Raw genomic sequence first — 19497 nt, 5'->3', positions numbered from 1 at the left:
CAACACCTGTGGGGCACCTCCAGGGGACATGCAGAAATGCTTGCACAAGCTTTTAAGGGAATCTGAAAAACATTCAGTAATAGGTGAGGGAAGCATTAGAAAACTACTGTATTTTTATAAATGCGACTCTCCGGCACTCCCAAACTAGTAAGCCCTGGGGAAACACAGGTGCTAACAAGTTTGAATAGGTGTTTGGCATACCTTTTTCTTGATTCTAATCATGCCTAATCTGATAGCCAACTTCGGTGCTTAAAATAAACTCTGATTGGTTTGATGGTCTTAAATCTTTTATTTTATTTTTTGTTGTTGATGGTGAATAGAGAGTTTAACATCTATTTTTTTTAGCATTTGGCAGCTTATGCATTACTGATTCCTGAATCTATCAATTTAAATGATATTGGTTTTTATGTCCTGTGTATATGTGACAGGGGAGGATGATGGGCAATGATACAGAGGAAAGTGATGGAGGAACAAATGAAGGGAAGATTTAGCAGTAACATCTCCTACCAAGTTGTCACTCACGGCAGATTATAAATTCCACAAAGACTAGTTTTTTGATTAACACAGTATTTTCAATTCCTTGTAGTGTATGACTGTAACAGAAACTCCATATTTCTGATGAATAAATATTTACTACATCTGTGTATTGTTATCTATTCGACCTCTGAAAAAAACAGTTTTCAAGAAGTTGTGTTTGGGAGAAGGACTGAGAGAGAGGAAGTAAAATGAGGTAAAAACAACAAAAAAAAATGAAAGAAAGAGAGAAAGAAAGAAAGAAAGAAAGAAAGAAAGAAAGAAAGAAAGAGAAAAAAACTTGACTTGAAGACAAAGGATTTTGAAGAGAGCAAGTGACATGCATCTGTCACTTGACACTCTAAAGCCACCATCAATCAGTTTAGCTGCTTTGCTTGAGTTTTGCTTTTTGTTCAGCATTGCCTCTTCAAATAGTAAGGAATTGTGCATGCATTTTCTGGAAATGTTTATTGAAGAAAAGTAATTCAGAGCAAAAGACATAACATACTCTTGGCTGCATATGAACAATTTGTTACAAAAAATCAGATTTAAATGTTATTGTACTGATAAAATGAAGATGTTTTTAAGATCTCTCTTACTGAGACCCCGGCCTCTTTTGCTAGCAAATGTCTTTTTATCATGGTGACTGTCTTGACTCCTTTGATGAGGACATCTGAACTGGGGGGTCGGATGGGGAAGGAAAATGTTGAAATGGCGCACCTACTCATTGTTTTTCCCATGCAGTCACCTCAGAATAGCAGAGAACTGCCAACAGGTGCCATCAGAGTCATTGTATTACTGATAAAGAAATGAATTTCCGCTCAGTGACAAATTTATATTTGTGTTACCTGACTCGATCACCAGAAGGGTAACAATTGTAAGAATTATGAATATCAAAAAACACAAAAACATCAACCGCACATCTTTTTCAAAACGAATAGCAGCATAAGCTCTCCAAAAGGAATGGAGCTAAAGGCAGCCTGATGTATATTTTCAAGCTGAAAGCTAGGTAGTGCTTTTTTTCCTTAAGTATAAACCGTTGCTATAAAATAAAATGTCACAATCAATCGTCAAATTTCACTGTTAGAATTTGCTCCATTCTTTTAAATTAAATTGTGGTTAAAACTGGAAATTGACATGCTTTCATTTAAGAGAATTAAAATGAAACTAAAAGGTTGGCGAGAAGGAAGAAGTTTTGAATCTCCCTGTCCTTCCTACCCAAAATTGATCATGATGACAGTGCACTTTCGTGAAATGATAAGGCATGTTTTATCATCTTAATATGCTCAAAGACATCTTTTCACATCTTGTTTTCTGTGATGTTGTCCTCTAATTTGTTTTGTTTTCTATTTATTTGTTTCTTGTCCCTATTTTTTGGGTTAGAGAATCTTTTGGGTTGGCAATCCTTGTTTGTCAACTTTTATTTAAGAGTCAGGGACAAAATAGCTCATTTAGAAACCCTGAGAACATATTCGTAGAGTGTATTGACTGCGAACTGCATTGTGGGATGATCAGGTTGGAAGCTTGTTGGGAAGCCCGCGTTATCAATATCGTTAGTTCTTTCCCTTGGGCTGCTAAGGATCCAGACAAAATTTTTCAGTTCCTTGTATGTCTGGTGGGGAAAAAGATTTTTCTTTTTTTTTCTCCTTTTTTTTCCCATTCGACATAATTCTCTTGAGTTCCATCAACATTATTATGTGTATTGATAGGTAATACAAATAGAATCATGCAGTATGTTGTTACCTTTTGAGACTAGCTTTTATCACTCAGCATAATTCCTTTGAATTCCGCCAAAGTAGTTGCATGTATCAATAGTTCATTGATTTTTATTGCCGAGTAATATTCTGTAGTATAAATGTACTGCATTTTATCTAACCATTCATCCCCTGAAGAACATTTGGATTGTCTCCAGCATTCAGTTAATATGAATAAAGCTGCTGTTAACTGTAATGTATAGCTTTTTCTATGAACATAAGTTCCATTTCCCTGGGAATGCCCGCAAATACGATTGCTAGGTAATATGTGAGTTCGTGTTTAGTTTCAAAAGAAACTGACAAACTATTTTCCAGAGCACAGTACCATTTTTCATTCTCACCAGTACTGTATGAGTGATCCAGTTTCTCCACATATTCTCCAGCATTTGACATTTGTTCATTTTTAATAAGGTTGTTTTCTTATTGTTGAGTTTTAAGAGTTTTTTTTTTAATATTCTGTATAAAAGATCTTTATCAGGTATGTTTTATAGATATTTTCTCCCTTGCCATGATTTATGTTTTTACTTTCTTAACAGTATCTTTCACCAAGCACAAACTTTTGATTTCAATGTAGTTTGATTTATCAATACTTTCACTTATCGATTGTACTTTTTATGTCTTCTTTATGAATCCAAAGTTTAATCCAAAGTCACAAATATTTTATCTTATTTTCTTCTAGAAGTTTTAGAGTTTTAGGTTTTACATGTATGGCTTTGACCCATTTTGAGCTAATTTTATGTATAATACAAGATATGGATTTTTTTTACATGTAGATACTGAATTGTTTCAGTATCACATGTTGAAAATACTCTTCTTTCTCCATGGATTGCCTTGCATCTGTCAAAAATTAATTGACCACAATTTTATGGGTTTATTTATAGACTATTCTGCTCTACGAATGCTTTTGCTAATGCCACAGCTTCATAGTGAAACTTAAAGTCAGGCAATGTGAATCTTCCAACTTTGTGCTTAAAAAAAGGTTGTAATGACATGACAATTCTAGTTCTCTTACCTTTCCTTATACATTTTAAAGACCAACTTGCTAATATCTACCAAAAATCCTGATAAGATTATGGGATTATGATGAATCTATAGGCCAATTGGAGAAAATTGATATCTTTACTATGTTTAGTCCTCCAAATAAATAGAATATGATTCCATTTATTTAAGTCTTTTATAATTTCTTTCATCAGTATTTTGTAGTTTTCAGCACCCAGATCTTGCACATATTTTGCCAGATTTATATCTAAGTACTCTATTTTTTGGTGCTATTATAAGTGGTTGTGACAATTATCAATTTGTTTTTTATACCCTAAGCAATATGTTTCAGCTCTTAATCCTCAGGGGCTAGCATAGATCAAGGATTTAATAAATATTTGTTGACTATTGGCCTTAAAGTTAGATAATTTGCATTCTATTCCTAGCTCTACTCTGTTTACTGCAGTATCTTGGGTAAGACACACCCCCTTCTAAGCCTCATTTTACACATTTGAAGATAATGCAATGGATCAAGATAATATGTAAGCATATTTGAGCCCTACTTTTCTGTGAGTCTAAGACCGAATCAATTTGACATAAATTGATAAAGCATATCTTTCACCCCTACTAATCTGGATGACTTATTTGGGCTAAGCAGAAGAAAAATAAACCTGCCAAAGTTCTTAACTCATTCCATTATCAAACTGAATTGAATGCTCTTAGCATTAAATGTTTGAAACTTTATTATGTGCATTTATTGAGATTAATGGATTGAGGTGAAATGAGAAGAAGGTCATGGTGATACCTGCTTATTTTTCCCCTCCATTTTGTAACCCTAAGAAAATAATTTAGGATGGAATATTCTTATAGTTTGGGCATTCTTCAAGATGAACGTGCCTGGCATTGAGTTCTCTAATGATGATCGCTCCTAGGTGATCACCTTGGTTATGCACGGCATTCTTTAAATTGAAAGGAATCAGGTTGGTTTTAAAGAATCACGCAAAGTAGAAAGATGTGGCAATCGGAGTAATTTTAGTTATCTTCTCCCCTCCCTCATCCATCAGAAATAGTGCCTGTTTTATTACTCACTGGTCTTTCATTGTTTCAGGTTGTTATAGCAGAAGAAGAGATTTAATTTCATTGACTTTAAGACTAGTTCAGGGAAATAGTGGCCTAATTATTATGGGCTTAAATAGAGTACACTATTTAGGGAGAAAAAAAATCGATAATACTTTATTTTATCACTCTTGTGGTCAGGTCTCACTGACCGGTATGATGAGTTATCTCATTTACTCAAATTAATGCATTCTAAGTTAAAACTTTGAGTATGACTCTCACCCTTTTTCCAAAGTGAAGATAATTGCAATCATATTTTTTAGAAAACAGCTTTTTTGTTTTTAAATTGTCACAATCACTACTAACTATTCCTTTTGTACCTCCTCAATTAAAATTGTATATCTACCACTTGAAGGAAACTATTCTCACAAAAGTTATTGGTGGCTCCATTTTGGTTTTCCTTTAATCTTATCTTCTTGGAGTCACTTAAAGCCTCTGGCCACAGTTTTTCTTAGCATTTTATTCTCCGTGGGCTTCTATAACTCATCTTGATGTTAGTTCTTTTACCTCTCTGTTTCTTTTTTTCTTTCTCCTTTACAGGTTTTACCAGGCCTGAAGCAGCTTTGCACTCATGAAAGGAAGATGCAGCAGTGACCTGTAAGGGACTGAAAACCAGAGACCAGTAGTAGTGGGCAGAGGCCAGTCATGACTAATGCCAGCAGGGAAAAGTGACAAATGAAGACCACCCCAAGGCCTTAGCACTATGTAGTACCTCTGGGACTAGCCCACAGTCCCAGTGAGGCAGAAGTGGGAAAGGATCTGAATTGATAGAGGTTAACTTTTACACCTAGAACAATGAGAGCTTAAAATAGAATTTAAATTCAATTGTAGAAATAAAGTTGTATCTTGGCAAATTTTAGTTTGTGACCTGAGGTTTACAAACATATAGCACCTTTTTAATGACTCTGTCTTACATGTCAATTGACCTTGATAATATTATGAAGAAGAAAAATCAATTGTAGTTGATTTCCATTCAGAGATAAATGACTTTCCCAATGTCCATGAAATCCAATAGCAATAAAGTTGGAAGTAGATTTCAGAACCTCTTCCCAATAATGCCATGTTTTTTTCACTAGACAACATAAACTTAGGGATTAAGTTGTTATTTAATAATTACAGAAAAAATTTAATGATCCAGCATAAGTGGAACTAGTACCAAGTCAGATCCAGAAGGAAAGACATTGTTCTCAGTAGCAATAGAAATATGTTTATATGAAATGCTTGCAAGTCAAGCCAGTTGACATAGCCATCAATGGAGCTGATTGGTGTGTGATATAAACTGAGTCATCCTATTTTGTAACTTTGCAATGTCTAAGAATGATTGCTGCAGTCTTAAAAATGGGAAAATAGCATTTTAGAATTGGATTTAACCTCTTATGTAGCCCCTTTTATTTTACAAGTAAGAGAACAGAGGTCCAGAAAGGTTATGATTTTTGCAAAGTCACAAAGCTGGTTAGTGATGAATATAGAGCCATGACACAGGTTTACAATGATGCATTTTACCCTGATACTATCTTACCTTTGGGAAAACTGAAACAGTAGAATATTTTCTATTTTAGTTGAGCTATAAGAGGCTAAAGAAGAGTAAGACATTTAAAGCAAGTCAGAATTACTGTGCCCCATGCTTCCTAGGCTAGATGTTACTTCCTGTGTTCTGCTGCCCATTATTGTATTTCAGTAAATCTATTACAGAGTATTTGTGTTATTAAAGTAATAATCTTTCCTTGGAAAATATGACTATTTTAGCATTTGAAGGTACTCAGAGTACTTGCTGCTGTGAATGGTCATCTAAATTTCTGAACTTCCTATTTGCTTATTAGTGTCTTTATTTTTTTCCTTTTTCTAGTGCATTTCATTACTTTTTATCTCAACTTCAATTATGTCTCTCCCCTTCCTCCTCATCACCACCCTCCACTCCTACCAATTGCATAGCAAGTATAATTCCAAACAAGGGAACTGTCTTAATTCATCAACCATGTGGTCAATTAATTAGCCTAAATTCTTGAACACCTGTCAAGTCTTGCTGAGTTGGCAGGTTCTTCTCCTTCCTTACTTTCATTTTATGCTTTGTCTTTTTGACTAGTCCTTTGGTTAGGTTCCAGTGATGAATAATGTGGTTTTGCTGCAGGTTAGAATGTTTTAAATTGAAACCTGAGCCTAGGGTCTCTTTCTGTGCCATGTCAAAACATATTTAACCACATTTAATTTATCTTTACCTACTAATCTACATAATTTCCCAAGACTCAGTGTCAACTATTGAAGTTTTCTTTGAGGATTCTGGCTATTATTGAAGTCCAGACATTTAACAGTGACCGCCTTAACCTTTTAATTTGTCTTCTTAAATTCTTCTTATGTCTAAGGATTATATCTTTCCTTAACCCTCCAAGGTTTTTCCTCTGGCCTCATGAAGGCACCAGGTGGTCCCCAAGTATGCCTCCGTGCATTCCTTTACTCAATCTGTCTACATGAAATCCATTCTGAGTTCTTGGTGACCAGAACTGTAAAATAATAAGTAAGAGTTTTAACCCACCAAGTTTGTAGTAAACCATTACAGCATCCACAGAACACTAATACACACAGTGTTTCCCACTGTTATATGACTATAGAACGCCTTCTGGATCTTGTGTTCTGTGGGGAGACAAAATCTTCTGGATCTTATGTCCTGTGAGGGGATAAAATCTGGGGAGAGTGCTGATCTTGGCCCTTCTTCCTCATCTAGATTAGCACCATCCAATGGAACATTCTGCAATGATGGAAGTGTTTTACATGTGTGCTGTCCAATATGGTAACTGCTAGCCACAGGTAGCTGTTGTGCACTTGAATTGTGACTGATGCATCTGAGGAACTGAGATTCACATTATATTTTATTTTAATTAATTTAAATTTAAATAACCTCATGTGAATAGTGGTTACCATACTGGACAGCACAGCTTTAGATCAAAATTTTCAAAATCAGTTGCTTACAGGAGCCAGGAAGGACACATAAATATGAGAAGCAGTTCAAATGTAAACAATACAGCACTGGAAGGATTATGATGAAATGACACTGATTCTTGGGCCTCAGTATTCCAGAGATTGATAAGAAATAGTGGAGAATGGGAGGAAGGGTGTGCTTCAGAGGGTATGCCTTTGCTACAAGTGGCAGAGCTACTCTGCTCCAGCTAGTTATGGCAATGAGAGAACAAAGACAGTATTATCAGAGTTAATTTTTCAAGAGAAACTGGAAATTCGGATTTTAATCCTAATTACTCTGAGTTTTCAAAGTTTCAGATAAAAGCGAGCATAGTTGTGGGGTACATCAGCCTAGTTTAGAAGTCCTGAATAAGAATGATGCAAAAACTTTTCCTTTATTTTTATTTTGAGACCCTGGTTTAAGGAAGAGGTGTATATCAGCATTCAAGGTAGGGGTATAGAGCTGTATACTTGTATAGACTGATATCAACTATTCCAACTATTCCGTGAACACAGTTATGAGTCATCATTGATATTGCACATGTGAAGAATGGATATGTTTGTTTAGATGATTTTTGGGAAGATTATAATAGTGTTTTCTTCTAAGAAAGCCAGCACATCATGACAATTTTCCAATAGATAGAAATAAATTGCCTTGAAGAAATAAAGTGTTTTGTTTTGTTTTGTTTTGTCTTGTTTTGTTTTTTTAATGCTGCTCTATGGACTAGTGGCAACTCTTACAAGAAAGTTATAAGTTCAAAGAATATATAGGCAGGCCACAAATCTGATAAAATTCAGCTTAAAAGCTATGCTTTAATAGTATAAATGAACCCACTGTTTGTAAACTACTGAACTATTTTTTTCTTACATAATTATTGAAAGAAAAGATCTGTATCTTTTCCCAAAGGGAGCCAGATCACTTTTACTGCCTGGATATGCCTGCTAAGCTCTTCTCAGAGAGCATATGCTGTTTTGCATATCACTGCTCTTCACTGCAATGGCTTGTGTGATTGATTTATCTTTACATTCCCAGCGCCTGCCAAAACAGAAATCTCATATAGTATCTGCTCAGTAGATTCTTGTGGAAGGAATATTTTTTTGTCTCATATTTACCTCTTGCCCACTACAGTTCTGTTTTTCTTTTTTTCTCAATCCCTGTCTTTTATTTATTTATTTTTCTCTCTCTATGTCTCTGCCTCTGACTTTCTCATTCTCTTTCTGCCTTCCTCCATCTATCCTCCTCATTCCTTTTCTCACATCATCTCTTCATCACCTTCTGAATTGCTTCTGTCACTTTTTTTTCTTACTACTTACTCTGCTCACTATTTCTAGATGTTGGTATTTGATTATCTTTCCTGCCCCCCCAAATAGGGCTTTAAAATCCACAAAACGGAGACAGCAAAATGTGTGATACATGAACCTTACTTTTCTAATTGTTTATCAGGCATTTTCATGCTTTTCCTCTTTCCAAGGTGTAGATCCAGGTTCAAAAATGCATAACCAGTGCTTCCAAACATGAAAATCTTTCTCAAAAGCATCAGGGTGCAGCCACTTAAAAAGTCATTGACCTTTAGCAGCAGGAGCCTCCCAGTGGCAGGTTTCCTCTCCTTGCTTTCTCTATTTTTAATCTTAGAGAATAAACTGGCAGCATCAAATGAAATCTCCTGCTTCATAAGAGTCAAACAGCTTCTTATTTTTGTTTCCACGGAGTCCACTCTTCTTGGGTCAGAAGTGGTGAGCCCAGCGTGTAAGGAGATGTGTCTAGCTCTAATATTACACCAATAGACCAGGGGAGATTGTCGGGCCAAGGAGGTGTAAATGAAGAAAGAAAACTGGCTGTGCCTTGCTTGCTTCCAGCTTTGCTTTCAGGTACTCAGGTGTGAAGGAGCAGAACTGCCGTCCTGTCTGAGACAACTCACTTTGCTTTAAGATTTTCTAGACTGGGTCATACGTCAGCTAGTCGCAGATGTTCAAGTGAACGGCTTACTCAGTATCTCTTCAGGCCGTTTCAAAAACAGGGTTTATTAAGAAGAAAATTTTCTTTTTCAATTAAGCACACATCATCCTGGTATCAAATTTATAGTTGGTGGACTCAGATGTGTGGCTGGCAGTAGCAACAATAAGTAGTTCTCAGAGTCCCCTTTCTTATGTGAAGTAGGTGGAAATCTGTTAGTCATAGCAACTGAACTCAGAATGAAGTTTTTTCACAAGAGGTGTGCATGTCAATGTCTTTCGCTTTTCTATAAATTACAAAAGGAGCCAATTCATGGGACCTTTCTTTTAAATCGTGATTGAGTTTGATAAGAGGGTCTTTCTTTGGTCACGTTTTCAAGTTGACATCAACAATTTCGTTATAATGAGCCAAAAGGATTTTTTTTTTTTTTGGTTAATTAAGACTTTTGTCTTTGCTTGTATTGGATTGAGCAAAACTGGAAATTGGGGAGGTAAACACAAATGCTCTCTCTCGCTCTTTCTGCCTCGACCCCACTGGCCTTTTTTTATTCCCTTGAATTCCATATATCTCTTCTTATCACTACTGTTTATTTTTCATGGGCTGCTTCTTATTCTCTTTAGCTACTTTGATTTTGCTTATCTCTTAGTTTTTCTCAGGTGTCACTCCCTCAGAGAAACCCTCACTGACTTCATGAGTTTTATGGCATCATAAAAGCCTTCCAAATATAGAATTTCACACGATATGCACTTCTCCTTCATATATTTGTCCTGTTTGTGATTTAATATTTCTTTCTGTGATTATTATATTAATGTCTACCTCTCTAACTGAACTATATGTTCCAGAGATACAGAGGCTGGTTTTGGTGATTTTGCATCTACAGTGTTTGGCACATGGTGAGCACTCAATAAATATTTGTCGAATGAATCAGTGGATGAATGAAAAGTGGGACTGTAGCTCTGCACTGTCATTACAATGAATCAGCTTAACCCTGATCCTTGTTTATTATTTCTTAGTAACTGCAGGAAACAACTTAGCAAGTAGGTACAGACCATTAGGGCCCAGAAGAAGAAACATCTTTGAAGTGGGACAGGAATACTCCAAGGGCCTTAGAGATGACTTTCTGAAAGGAAAAAGGAAAGGAATAGGGTCAAAGGAAGAATAGACGGTGACTTTAGTAAGACAAATTGAATTCCTCCCCATAGATAGGATCGATTATAGTTTTTATCCACTGGTTGAGAGCTTCTAAGCATACAATGCATATCCATTATGGATTTTGAGAAGAAAGCAGCTTGGTGTACAGACATCCATGAGAGAGGATTATAGAGGCAGTGAAAATGGATCAAGGATTGTGTGAGGATGGATCCAGGGTCATCTCATCACATGCAACATCTCTTGCATTCTACATGCAAGGGCTAGTAAGCGTGGATGAAGTCTATTAGCAATTACAATGGGAGAATGTTGGAAAATGAAATTGGAAAATGTTCATAATGACAGCATTGCAGTCAAGTATCCAGTGGCAGCAAGTGTGTCCAGTAATTGTAGCCCCAACAGCTGGCTGCATTCTAATCAAACTGTTCCTGTAATAAAATATTGAACTGAGAGGGAGTCTCCTTGGTTCTTAACTATTGTCTGAGTTTGTTTTTTAAATCTTACCATGGACTTGGTTATTTTTCTAATAATCCTGACAACCTTCCAATAAATTATTTTTCTATTTACCCAGAGTCAATGTCTATTGTTTGCAAGTAAGAAATCTTGGACTTTCATATGGACTATGACAGAAAAAGCCAGGAAAAGGCTCTCTCTCTGTTATACCCCCTGAACAAACACCGTTCAAACCAAATGCAGTGTCCTGCAATGGCTGGAGGTGGGACAGTGTGGATACTTTTGGCAGAACGGTGAAGACTGGGTGAGCAGAAATTCCAGAACAAGGCCCTGTTGTGCAGGGTTCTCTCCGTGGCATGACAATTCTCATGCAGATAAGTCTTTATGAACCCTACCTTTCTACTAAACTGTTGGAGCCCAGTACTCCTAAGAGAGTGCTTCTCACAGTCTGCATTAATGCTGATTCAATTTCCCATCTTTTTCATTGGACCCTGAGCTTTAATTGGCAGTTTCTGTGTTTCATTTGCTCACTGTTATGTTTTTAGCATTTGGTACCAAGTGTGACACATAGTGTCTTACTATGCGTCTTAGATTGGGCTTCCCAGAAACAGACGCTAGGGTGAGAATTTGTGTGCAGATGATTTCATTAAAAAGTGTTCCTAAGAGAAAGATAGTAGGGGCAGGAGAGGGCAGGCCAGGGCAGGAGAAGAGCCCAGCAAGGGTATAATTTCAGGTGAAGTGTCACCTGATGCTAGGATGAGGTGAGCCCCATCCTGATCTCACTGAGAGCTCTAGAACTTTATGCCTCTTCTTTTCCCAGCTCAAGTCAAAGGAGCTAGCACTTCACTAGTCAATCATTAGAAATGAGCACTGTTAGGGTACATAAATTTCTAGGCTCTCCTGGTTCTCTGCCCTTGCAGAAGAAGCAGGCAAAGTGACTCTTGTAGCCTAAGCAAGTTTTATTAAGAGAGTAGCAGGGGCAGGTTGTTAAAAGCAAAAGCACAGATGTTGAGAAGGAGTGTACAGAAATTGTAAAGGGAACCTGAGGGATCCAGTCTGCTATATAGTAAGTGCTAAAAAGATATTTGTTAGATGGATAATTTTAAAATACTCTCTCAGACTACTGACAACAGCATAATTAATCCAAGCAATTATGTAGATATTTATGCTTAGTATAAGTGACGAAAGTGGCAGATATGGAATTGCACCTTAGTAAGTTTGGAGTTGAAGATATTTGTATTTCATTTTACATAGATGAGTGATAAGCAATTGATTTAGCTACCTGAATATGGTCTTAGGAAAAGTTTGATGCATCTATTATGTAATTATGAATCTACAGTATGTTTTTAAGGGAAAATTGGAATTTTTCAAAAACATCTAATATTTTCAACTAATTTTTAAGAAAGAAGCTACAATGTCCTATAAAACTTCTCTTTATATTCAATTATAGAAACAGTTTGTTTGCTGAATCAGCAGCAGAAACTATTATGGTATTACAGATATGACCATTACAGAAAAATAACCCAGTTTTATAATACTTACGATTATGACCACTATAAAAAATTAAGTGATATGGCATCTAACTCTGGTCTCAGTGCTGAACAGAAAAACCTGCTGAATGAAATCTTTGATCAGTATTTCTTAATCTGTATGGCAATCATAGTGCTTCCCTTGAATTTATGTCATCACACCGCACCTGGTAGAGGAATTGTTATGCATTATGAAAACAGTTCAGTCTCACTAGGATGGCTTCTGATCGAGGTTTATACTCCCTGAGTTTGTCTTTAAACCCGAATGCATAGCAAAATATAAATCATGTGGTGATTTATAGTCATAAGGGAGTGATTGATGTAGTAGAGATGACAGAATGAACGATTTTAGATCAAGTGCATGATCCTATAGCAAGAATCTTATTTCTAATAGTTTTCACAGATGTCAGCACTGTGCATGATTATTTACAACTGTACTGAATCCAACTTCTCATTCTATTGCTTTAATAATATAAACTCTTATAGGAAAATGGAATTTAAAATTGGGATAAACTAAAGGGTAAGTAATTCTATCTGAGAGAAATCACAATGTCACCTCAGATTTTGCGTTTACCTTTCTGAATGAGAGTAAAACTGACTTCCTTGCTAATGAGTAAATAAACTATTTTATCAGAGGTGTATTGGAGAACACATAATATTAAATATATCCCTATTTAATGTACCACTAATCTGGTTATAGAAGAATAAAACCCATGATAATGAAAAGGGGACATTTACTCATTTTAGGTAAAATTAATGTCATAGTTCTATGTGACAAAAACATTAAAATTTATATATTTATAGCAATTAAGGATTTTTTTAAATTAAAAAACAAGAAATTATGAAAACAGATAATATGAAAAAGCACGTGTATAGAAATCAATACATTTTAAAAATAACCTCAATCAATGAAACAAACTTTAGATTGCACACAGGTTAAGAATTAAAGAAATGGAAAGGAGTTCTGAGTACTTCATCTTGAAAGCATCAGAAAGAGATAGGCAATAGCAGTCAAGAGCTTTGGAAAATAAATTGAGAATGTTCAATATATGCCTACTAACCTCTCTTGACATACAGTTGTGGAAACATTTTCTTTACTGAAACTATTCAGTAGCTGAAACTATTATGGTAGGACTTACCAATATGATCATTGTAGAAAATAATCCAGTTTTACAATATTTATAATTATGATAATTATAAAAATTAAGTAAGTGATATGGCATCTCACTCTGATCATAGGGCTGAATAAGAAAACCCGCTTAATGATCAGTATTTGTTAATCAACTGCTTTGATCAATATTTGTTCATCTGTATGGCAATCATAATCTTCCCTTGAATTTATATTGGAAGAAAATGGAGAGACTGTTGGAGAGATAAGATTTGAAACACTAATAGCAGAATTAAAGACAGTTATGAATACTCAGGAAGAAAGGACTCTCTAAATGCTGAGGAAGATTATAGAAACCCACACATGATAGTTGATACTGAAACTGTATAACATCAAGAATGAAAAGAAATTTTTAACCCATTTCCTATTTAGAAAAAAAAGTGCAGCTCGCTGCCAGTGTTAATTTAATTTTACATAAACACGCTCTTTGAGGCTGAAGCAAATCTGACTGGTTTTCAATGTGAAAATATAAATACTATTCTTGAAGTTATTTTATAAACAGAACTTGTCTCTAATCCTAATGTAACATAAATGTATACATAAATCAAATTCATCAAATGAATCTCTGGCTAACAACTGTTCAGGAATGATGTTAACCTCACCCATAGAAATGCTGTGTTTTCTAGGATTTGACATTTTCAGTGATGGAGAATAACTACATTTTTAAATAGAACTATAACTATTAAAAACAGAATGCTGTAAGTAGAATGATGTTATTTGTTTCCAAAGTCTATGAGTTATCTTGGGGTAAATGCTGCAGTTGCAAGCACTGCCAGCAAGTATTCTTGGGGGCAAACAAGAAATGGGTTAAAAGCCACCACAGAGCCAGGACAGATTACCTAGAATGCCAATTAGTAAGGTAGTCTACTTCATATCATTGTCATGAGATGCCCAAAACAATAATAGAATATCTTCAAAGTAGTGAGGAAAAATAACTGATGATTTACACTTTTATATCCAGCTATATTATTATTAAAGAGGAACATACAATGAGAGAAATTTCCAGCCATAGCTTCTCACTGAAAGAAATTTTATATAGTTTTCTAAAACAAGAAGAAAACTAAACCCTGAGGGGAGTGAGATATAAGAAATTAAGTGCGTAAGCATAGAAATTAAATATAAAATTTTGATAGTTTTAATTAACTATTGGATGCAAAAATAATGCAGAACAAAAATTGTATGTGAATAAAAAGAAAAATATTATTCTAGGTAGTAATAACAACACAGGCATATTCCATGGAAAGTTAGAGTGTTAGAATCAATGTCATTTTCAGGATGAATTAAGGAATATTGAATAACTTCAAATTTAGAAAACAATTTGAGAGTAATCTCTATTTTTCCAGTGGGGGGCGGGGAGGGGTAGGGAAGAGACATAGTCAAACACTAATTTAACAAAATGCACCAAAAGAGACGGTGAAAATAAGATGGTAGAAAAAGATGGTAGCTTATAATACAATGACTACTGATTCTCTGGTGGTGGCCTCAGTCCTCAGTTTTGTCAGAGAAAATATAGAATAAGATCATGCGATCTCACATATTACCCCTTGTGTCCTTACAGCACTTCCTGACTCCAGTCTCTGGGCTAGATAATGCTGTAGTATCTCTGTATAGTCCTACTCAGAGGTGCATTGTCAGTTTTTCCTTTTTAGTGGAATCTGAAATTAAGACGAGATTAAGTTGATGGAAGCCGCATATTCCTCATCCATCATTTCTATCCATCTCGCACTTTACCCCTGGGATCTGCAGTCTGGTTCCCAGGAAAGCTAGGCACATTAAGCCTTCTCAGGAGACATATTCTTTGAACTCCAAATCAGATTACCTAATAAGTACTGGATCTTGTATGGGAATTTGGAATTATGCATTCATATTGAGATGAAAACAGAACAATATTGAACATATGGTCTTCATGAACTACAGAAAAAGTACATTATGTTGTTAATATGAAAGATAAAACATACTGATTTTCTAGATGATCAATAAACTTGTTGAACTATTGAACAACCAATTATCCAGCCCATTGCACTAGGTACTACAGAGATATATTTACCTATGTTATGAGTTTCATCTCATCATAATATTTAATATTATATGACTTGATTGAAAAAATATATCATCTTTTTAAACTAGCAAATTTTTAAATATTACATTTACTGTTTATAAAACATAGAAGAGAGAAGTTTAATAAAAATACTACTTGAGACAACCACTATTTATATTTTGCTATATTTTTTTCTTGCAGTTAATTTAAGTACTTGAAAAAAATATTGGCTCTCTTTTTTCTTAAAAACAAATTTAATCTTTAGTGAGTTTCCATATTATTCTTGGAGTCTTCAGTGACAAGCATTTGGCAAGTACTCAGTGAATGAATGGATGGATGCATAGATGAATGGAGTCATGAATAAATGAATAGAAATGTGAATTAAATTTATCAGGGGAAAAACCATGTTTTCAAAATCCAGGGCTCAATTAGCTCAGACACCCTAATGCAGAAAAAAAAAAGAATAAAAAGAATAAATTATGAAGGTAGGTTATGGGTGGAGTAATCTAAATTCCAAGAAATAGCAGTTCTATTTTACTCTGAAAATGACAGCCATCAACCCCAAATACAGAATTTGTGCTTTGGGGAAAAAATAGAGTAATTTTCAAATGAGTACAAATGGTATCTATATCATCATCATGCACCTCAGGCTGTGGAATTACAAATGACATATGTCAGCAAATGTATCTATAATTAGGGAGTTTCCCCATTCAGTGCTATTACTGCTCATTTTACATTATACAATGACATAATTACACGTAATATAAAGGACATGAGTTAAGCTGAGCTTCTCAGATTTCCTCTCCCAGCTCCAGCTTCATGGAGATATAATTGACATATGGTTCAAGTTTAAGAGATAAAACATAATTTTTTGAAATGTGTATATATTGTGAAATGATCACCACAATAAGTTTAGTTGATAATCTCTTACCTCACATATTTACATGTGTGTGTGTGGTAAGAACTTTTAAGGTTTACTCTCTTAGCACTTTCAAGTATACAATAGCAGTATCGTTAACTATTGTTACCATGTTATACATTACATCCCTAGAATTTATAACTGGAAGTTTGTACCCTTTGACCATCTTCACCCATTTCTACCCCATTCTCCTCCCTCAAACCCCAACCCTGGCAACCACCCATTTACTCTCTGTTTCTCTGAGTTTGGTTTTTTATATCCCACATATACATGAAATTGTATAGTATTTATCTTTGTCTGACTTATTTCACAGTGTAATGCCTTCAAAGTTCACCCATGTTTTTGCAAATGGCAGGATTTTCTTTCTTTTTTATGGCTGAATAATATTCCATTGTATACATATAGCATATCTTTTTAAAAGATTTATTCATCTACTGATGGACATTTAGGTTGTTTCCACGTCTTGGTTATTGCCAGTAATGCTGCAATGAACATGGGAATGTAGCTGTCTCTTACAGATGGTTATTTCATTTTCTTCAGATATGAGATTGCTGTATCATATAGTAGTTCTATTTTTAATTTTTTTGAGAAACCTCCATACTGTTTTCTATAGTGGCTATAACAATTTACATTCCTACCCATGGTACACAGGTATTCTCTTTCTACACATTCTCACAAGCACTTACTATATCATAGATATATAGATATAAATATAGATATACATGTCTTTCGATAATAACCATTCTAATAGGTGTGAGGTGATATCTCATTGTGATTTTCATTTGTATTTCCTCTAATGATTAATGATGTTGAACACCTTTTTATGTACTTGTTGACTATTTGAATATCCTCTTTGGTATAATGTCTTTTCAGGTCCTTTGCCCATTTCTAAAATAAATTTTTTGTTTTTTTTTTTTCTATTGAGTTGTATAGTTTTTTATATACTATAGATATTAACACCTTATCAGATATGTGCTTTGTAAATATTTTCTCACATTTTATAGGCTGCCTTTTCATTTTGTTGTTTATTTCTTTTGCTATGCAGAGCTTTTTAGTTTGATATAGTCTCACTGATATATTTTTACTTTAGTTACTTGTGCTTTTGGTGTCATAGCCAAAAAATTATTGCCAAGAGCAATGTCAAGGAGCTTTTCCCCAAAGTTTTCTACTAGGGGTTTGTAACTTCAGGTCATACATTTAAGTCTTTAATCTATTTTGAGTTATTTTTTGTGAGTGACATAAGATAGGGCTGGAGTTTCATTCTCTTACATGTGACTATTCAGTTTTTCTAACACCATTTATTGAATAGATTATCTTTTCTCTAATGTGTATTTTTGGCTCTCTTGTCAAACATTAGTTGACCTTATGTATGGGTTCATTTCTGGGCTCTTGATTCTATTCCATTAGTGTATATGTCTCATTACAACAATACTGTACTATTTTGATTACTATAGTTTCATAACATAGTTTGACATCAGAAAGTATGATGCCTCTAGGTTAATTCTTCTTTCTTAGAATTGCTTTGGCTATTCAGGGTCATTTTTGATTCCATATCAATTTTAGGATTTTTTTTTATTTCTGTGAAAAACGACACTAGAATCTTGATAGAAATTACATAAACTCTATGCATGGCTTTAGATAACATGGGCATTTTAGCAATATTAACTTTTCTGATCCATGGACATAAAATATCTTTATATATTTTTTTAAATTAGTGTCTTAGAATTCTCAGTGTATAGATCTTTCACCTCCTGGGTATTTCTAAGTATTTTATTGTTTTTGATGTTATTGTAATTAGATTCTTTCTTTCTTTTTCAGGTAATTTGTTATTAGTGTGTAGAAACACAACTGATTTTTGTACATGGATTTTGTACTCTGCAACTTTTTAATAAATAAATTCATTCATTAGTTCTAACAGTTTTTTGGGGCAGTCTTTAAGATATACTAAATTTAATATCATGTTATCTGCAGAAAGAGATAATTTTACTTTTTCCTTTCCAATTGGGATAACTTTTATTTCCTTTTCTTGCCTGATTACTCTGGCTAGGAGTTTCAGTACTAGATTGGATAGAAGTGGTAAGAGTAGGCATTTTTGTCATTTTCATGATCTTAGAGGAAACGCTTTCAACTTTTCATCGAGTATGATGTTAGCCACAGGCTTGCCACATATGGCCTTTATTATGGTGAGGTATATTCCTCCTATATTTAGTTTATGTTGAAAGTTTTTTTTATTATAAATGAATGTTGGATTTTGTCAAATGCTTTTGCTTCATCTATTGAGATGATCATATAATTTTTGTCCTTAATTCTATTAATGTGACGTATCACAGTTATTGATTTGCATATGTTGACCAATCTTGCATTCTGGAAATAAATCTCATTTGATCACAGTGTATGACCTTATTAATGTGCTGTTGAATTGGATTTGCTAGTATTTTGTTGAGAATATTTGCATCTATGTTCAACAGAGATATTGGCCTGTAGTTCTCTCTTTTTTCTGTAGTGTCCTTATCTGTCTTTGGTATCTAAACATGAATGCTGGCCTCTGAACATGAATTTGGGAGTGTTTGCTCCTCTTCAATTTTTTGGAAGAGTTTGAGAAAGATTGGCATAATTTCCTCTTTAAATGTTTGGTAGAATTTACTAGTAAAACTATCTAGTCCTAGGGTTTTCTTTGTTGAGAGGTTTTTGGTTACTGATTAAATCTTTTTTCCTTGTTGTCTGATTTTCTATTTCAGTCGTAATTTCTGATTTAGTCCTGGTACATTGTATGTTTCTAGAAATTTATCAATTTATCTATATTGTCCAATTTGTTAACATATAGTTTTACATAGTAGTCTCTTATGACCCTTTGTATTTCTGTGATATCAGTTATGATGCTTCCTCTGTTATTTATAATTTATTGATTTTGGTTCTATCTCTTTATGTCTTGGTTAGCCCAGTTAAGATTTTGTCAGTTTTGCTTATCTTCTCG

The sequence above is a fragment of the Rousettus aegyptiacus genome, unplaced genomic scaffold, assembly GCF_014176215.1.
Source record: "Rousettus aegyptiacus isolate mRouAeg1 unplaced genomic scaffold, mRouAeg1.p scaffold_m13_p_4, whole genome shotgun sequence".
NCBI classification, from domain to species: Eukaryota; Metazoa; Chordata; class Mammalia; order Chiroptera; family Pteropodidae; genus Rousettus; species Rousettus aegyptiacus.
This window is presented reverse-complemented; position numbering follows the sequence as displayed.